This window comes from Cupressus sempervirens, chromosome 1 (genome assembly GCF_028749045.1).
Source record: "Cupressus sempervirens isolate cs-2001-9-10 chromosome 1, ASM2874904v1, whole genome shotgun sequence".
Taxonomy (NCBI): domain Eukaryota; kingdom Viridiplantae; phylum Streptophyta; class Pinopsida; order Cupressales; family Cupressaceae; genus Cupressus; species Cupressus sempervirens.
In genome coordinates this window covers 858,968,897-858,974,917 of record NC_143118.1, presented here as the reverse complement: position 1 = coordinate 858,974,917, position 6,021 = coordinate 858,968,897, and the positions used below count along the sequence as shown (strand labels likewise).

General features: G+C 26.7%; 1 pseudogene; it reads left to right on the top strand.

Annotated features, from left to right (window-relative positions):
• Positions 1 to 349: 349 nt before the first annotated feature.
• Positions 350 to 6,021, top strand: part of LOC149580546 (uncharacterized) — a 131,790-nt pseudogene continuing 126,118 nt past the window's right edge.

Sequence of the window (6,021 nt, the reverse complement as noted above, 5' to 3'; positions counted from 1 at the left end):
ATGCTGTGACAGCTCCTCCTTCACTCCTTTCCATGTCGTCGAGCTGCATTGTTAAACATTAGAGGAGCTTATCAACCTTAGCCCTCCAATGCAGAAATAGAACATAGCCAAAATGACACCCCTCATCCTCATCTTTGAAACACTCGCTCTGATCCACGCCAATCCCTGGGATAGACTATTCTAGAATCGACTCCATCCCATCAAGTAAATCTCTTTCAAATAGAGTGTGTGTTATCCTACCCACTTCTTGGGTGCTCTCATTCAATTCCAAACCCCACGCAACAAAAACAAGATTAATATCCAGATTTTTTCTTTAGCCCTCTCCTGAAACTGTTCCCCTATCACGCCGATGATAGTTGAAACCACTTCCTCAGTTTTGACCATGACTAAACCCTTCACTCTTTCTCGTCTTGTTGGACCCTTAAATGATATCATTTTCCTATAAGAGTCAAGTATATTTTTTAACAATCCACCAACAAATAGTTTATCTTCTTCAACTAATTTTTATTATACTCTAAACTATTATTTTAAGCTTAAGATAGAATATAGTGATTAAATTTTATGTGCGTTTGGCTTTTATTCATTTTCCTCTGATTTTTAGAATAATAATTGTAATAGTTAAAATAATTAGAAAACAATTAAAATTTTAATACGAAAATTTTCAATTATTCTTCTAAAGTAATTATTGATTTTTTAATGTTTAATAATATATATCGCTATTCTCATCCGTAAATGGATCTTCCAATTTTTAAAGATATTGTTACATTTAAATTAAAAGCTAACAATATTCTATTATAGTATGTTGTATTTGATTTTCTTTGGTATAGGAAAAATGTGCCCGGAGCAAGCTAAAGTTCTCCAGGATTTGATGTTATAGATGAATGGGGGTGATTAGTTCCAGATCCTGTAAGATGGCCATCTACAAAGGGAGGAAAAGGTTTCAAGCTGATTGCAGACATTGTGCACAGGATGGGACTAAAGTTTGGCATCCATGTTATTCATGGTATTAGCTTTCAAGCGGTGAATGCCAACACCCTTATTTTGGGTAGTAAGGTTAAGCCTATTCCTTCTTGATTATTATTATTATTATGTTTATTATGTTTATTATGTTTATATGTATGTATGTATAGATGTAAATATGTCTATATATATAGAGCTGTATATATAAATATATGCATATACATATATATGTATATGTATATGTATATATGTATATACATATACATATACATATACATGCATACATACATACATACATACATATACATATACATATGTATATGTATGTATCTATGTGTGTGTGTGTATGTGTGAATGTATATATGTATATATATGTATATGTATATGTATATGTATATGTATTTATATGTATACATATGTATATGTATATGTATATGCATACATACATACATACATACATATATATATATATATATAATTTAATGAGGTAAATTAAGGTAATAACAATAAGAAATACACATTGCTTGCATTTTATGGTATTGTTTTAATATAGGGTCTTCCCTATATGGAAGGGGGTAGGAACTGGACTGCAAAAAGACATTGGCTTGGTAAAAGAGGCATGTCCTTGGATGCCCAAAGGTTTCATGAGTGTTAATCTTAAGTTGGGCGCTAGTAGAGCCTTCTTGAGATCATTGTATACTCAATATGTTGAATGGGAAGTAGATTTCGGTAAGATGTTTCATTTATTTTTTTATTTTTTATTCATAATAATTGTATCAAACACTTTCACTATCATGTACCTTCTTTTGAATATTTATATATTTGCAATCAAGAATAATTTGTTTACAAACCTATTAGTGTCATATTAAGAAAACGTATTAGAACCTCCATAGAGTTGTTAAGATGAAATTTAACTATTATGAATTAGTATTATATTTAAGGAAAATGAAATTTAGCTACAACGAAATTAGGTTTTAGCAATTATCATTTTAGTATTTTATGACTAACTACACTTACATTTTTTAAATTATTTGTAGTGAAGCATGATTGTGTCTTTGGAGATAATCTAAAAGTAGATGAAATAAGGACAGTATCTAAGGTATTGTATATTATTTTTATTATGAATTATATAATTATTTGTGAATATAAATTTATTAATATTTTATAATAAATAAATAAAATAGAAATTAATGTAATGTCTTAAATTTCTCTTTATTTATTTCTTGTATCAAATAAATACAAATATTATATTTATATTATTGAAATGATCTAATAATTACAATAATTTTTATATCTAAAATAAAGCTTTCTTTTTATGTTGGTTGATGGTTGAAATATAAATTAACTGGTATTTTAATTTTAGATTATAAGGGAGACTGGCCATTCTATTGTTTACTCTCTTTCACGTAGGAATAATGCCACACCAAGAATGGCTAAGAAAATAAGGTCTTTCGTCAATATGTATCGAGTGACAAATGATGATTGGGACAAGTTTAATGATTTATACCTACACTTCAATGTTTCAAGGTGAGAAAAATATTTCATTGTTAAGCTAGCATTCTTGTTATAAATTAGAAATATATCTTAAAATCCATATCATGTTATTTTTAAGTTATATAAGTTTCCATTATGTGTGTAGGGATTTTGCTCATTCCAAATTGATGGGAAAATCTTGGCCAGACTTGAATATGCTTCCATTTGGATCACTCACAGATCCTGGTAATGTATTTTTTACTCTAAAAATGATTAAAACTATGTTATATGTAATTACTTACTTAATACAAAAGTGTAGTTCAACTATAAGACCTAGTTCACCTAAAAAATATTCTTATTTTCCTTCTTTTCAAAGGTCATTTTTAATGTTCATTGAATATTCTTTCATTAATGAGTTGTTTTCATCACTAAAAATGGTTAATTCTACTTTATTTTTAACACTTCATCTCATTAAGTGTAAAATTATATCCAGCTTTAAAATTTGACATATTCTTATTTAAGTGATATTAAAATTCTTTATTGCAATCAAGTTGTAGACAATTATATATATCCTTTACGTATGATCTATTTTTATATTCTTTATTGAGTAATATCTTAATAAAGAAAAATCTAGGTTGGGTGTATGAAAATAATAAAATCTTATAACATCTTTCAATCATAATTTAATAATAAATCATTAAGAATTTCAAGTGCAAATTATGGACCATGTCGCTTTACCAATCTTACTTTGGATGAACAAAAAAGTCAAGTTAGTATAATTTGACATTAAATTTAGTTTTATTATCATAAATTTTATTTTATTAAATGACTTTAAACTATTTTACAATCTTTTTTCTAGATGATATTATGAGCAATGGAAAAATCTCCTATGTTTGGAGGGGACTTGAGGACTATTGACCATACAACATTTGATCTTATCACAAATCCCACATTACTCAAAATAAATAGTTTTAGTAGCAATAATTCACAAGTATGTTTTAAGTGTTATTATATACATGATTATTTTTAAAATGAAGAGTATGAATTGTAAAGAAATAATTCAAATTATAGTACCACCATGTGTTAAGTTTTCACTATCCCAGGGTGCTGAAATTTATAGTCCAACATCCCTTGATCAAGAGGGGACTTCTTTTGATGCTAGAAATAAAAAGGGTTTTGGGCTGGGATTAAAATCTTATAGTTGTAAGAGAGCAAAAAAAAAGTCACTATTTTGAGAGAAAACAAACAAATCAAATATGTTGGAAGAGGCGTATTATAAAGAGTGTTTCATATCAATGTTTCTATCGAAACACAAGCATTCCTCCATCAATGTAAGAGAATCAAACATATCTTTGTAAAGTCTCTTTTTACACTTATATCATGCATAGAATCATTTAGAAATATAATTTGTGAATAACAAGCATTTGTGAAATATGTAATAGAAAACATTATGGAAAATTCAGTATTTTAGAATTTTTAACCATAAATATGTGCTTTGATGCCTCTCTAAGTCACATGATTAACTATAGTAATGTCCAAAGTTATTATTTTTCTCCATGTAACCCATACAAATTAACTTAGGTATTAATTCTAAAAGTACATTCAAAACTTTATGCTTCAAAATTAGTAAATTTATTTGATTGAATTACTTGCATATTATAAGTCATCAAGATACTTCTTAACAATTTTATTAACTTCATTAAATAATTTTATTGTAGTTATGAGAATTAAGGGGGGATGGTGCCCTCTATAATAGCTATACCAGTCTATGTGTCCAAATGAAGAGCCTAATAGGTACACTTTCACTAATATCCTAGTATGTTCTATTTTATTAGAAATATATATATGTGACCTTCAACTTATTATTAATATCAGTTATCTCTAATTAATTTATATAGGTGCAAGTGATGTAAATGAGGTACGCATTTGGAAGTCATTTGGGCGAAAAGGTTTGTAATCTTGAAAAACTCTCAAAGACATTGAAGTTTACAATTGTTCTATGATCCTTTTAATTTTGACATTTTTTTTTTTTTTTAATTAAAGCTCATATATATAGGTGAAGCATACATTGCTTACTTCAATGTAACTCCAAGATGACTTAAATTGAGTATAACACAAATTGAAAAGGAAATGGGAACTATTGCCAAGTCTAGTTTGAGGCATATGTATCATGAGGTTTGGAGTGGTTAAAAACTTGGAGTTGGAACAAGAACAAATAATATAATTATACCAAGTCATGGTGTTGTTTTATTTCAATACAGAGAATTCAATTGAATAAAGATAGATGAAATTCATTTAATCAAAGTTGAAGACATTCTTAATCTCTTGTATTCTTTGCAAATATTTGATATTTATAAATTTTATTTTAAAAAATTATGTTTAATATATTTATTTATTTTTTGTTAGTAGATTGGTTTAGTGTAATAATTGTAATGTAATATTACAAATTTTGTATCTGAGTTCAAAATTTATTATGACGTTATTGTTGATTTCTATGTGTGGATTGTTATGTTGGAGATGGGGTCCTTCATTTATAACCTTGCTAATTGTTTACATATAGCTAAAAGTACATATTTATTTATTTTTTATATAACATTTTTTTACTTTTTATTTTTTTATCAATTGTGCCTTATTTTTATAATTAAAAAGATAGGATATATGTAAATAATTAAAAATTATGAGATGCATTTAAAATATAATATATTTTAAAATTTAATATTTTCATTAAATCGTGCCCTGCCTATAGGATTCTTCATTTGGAGAATATGAATCTAATAGCGCCACCACCTCCATGGATTACCCTTATTCTCACCTATATTCCTTGTAGCAAACATCCACATACTTTTAATTATGTGGTCACATTAAGGTAGTCAACCACCACTAAGAAAAAAACAAAATCCACTTCAAAAGTATCAAATTTTTCCTAGTGGATGGACCAATAATAATTGATGAAAAATTTCTTCAATTTGGATTCACTGATGGGCCCAATAAGACCATTTTCCTCTTCTTGTGATATTTTTGAAATATTGGCTTCATTGGGTCATAATAGAGTTTTGCAAATTATTTTTGTAATAATCCCTTTTGAGATTGGATATATATATATATATATATATATATATATATATATATATATATATATATATATATATATATATATATATATATATATATATATATATATATATATATATATATATAATTGTAATTATAATAAACTATTAAATGTAATAAATAAATAATAACTATAATAGATAAATAAATTATAAATTGTTATATTGTTTGATTACCTCATGAAAATTATTGATGAAAGGAATCATGTTAATTCCATCATATCTTGATAAGTTAAAAACATGTCTAAGTCTCTTAACTTGATTGGTGGGTCAAACCATTTCTTAGTGTTAGTGGTGATAAACAAATATCTGCTAGTGAATCATTTTATTAGCAATAGTATATGGGTCAAGATATTAATCATGAGAAGAAAACATCATCAATGGGTCAGTCCCATAGCCTAGCAATCACAAGCATTGAGACTAGTCAACGAAGAGCTTACAAATAATAAGCATGATATTTCCTTTTATAAAAGATCAT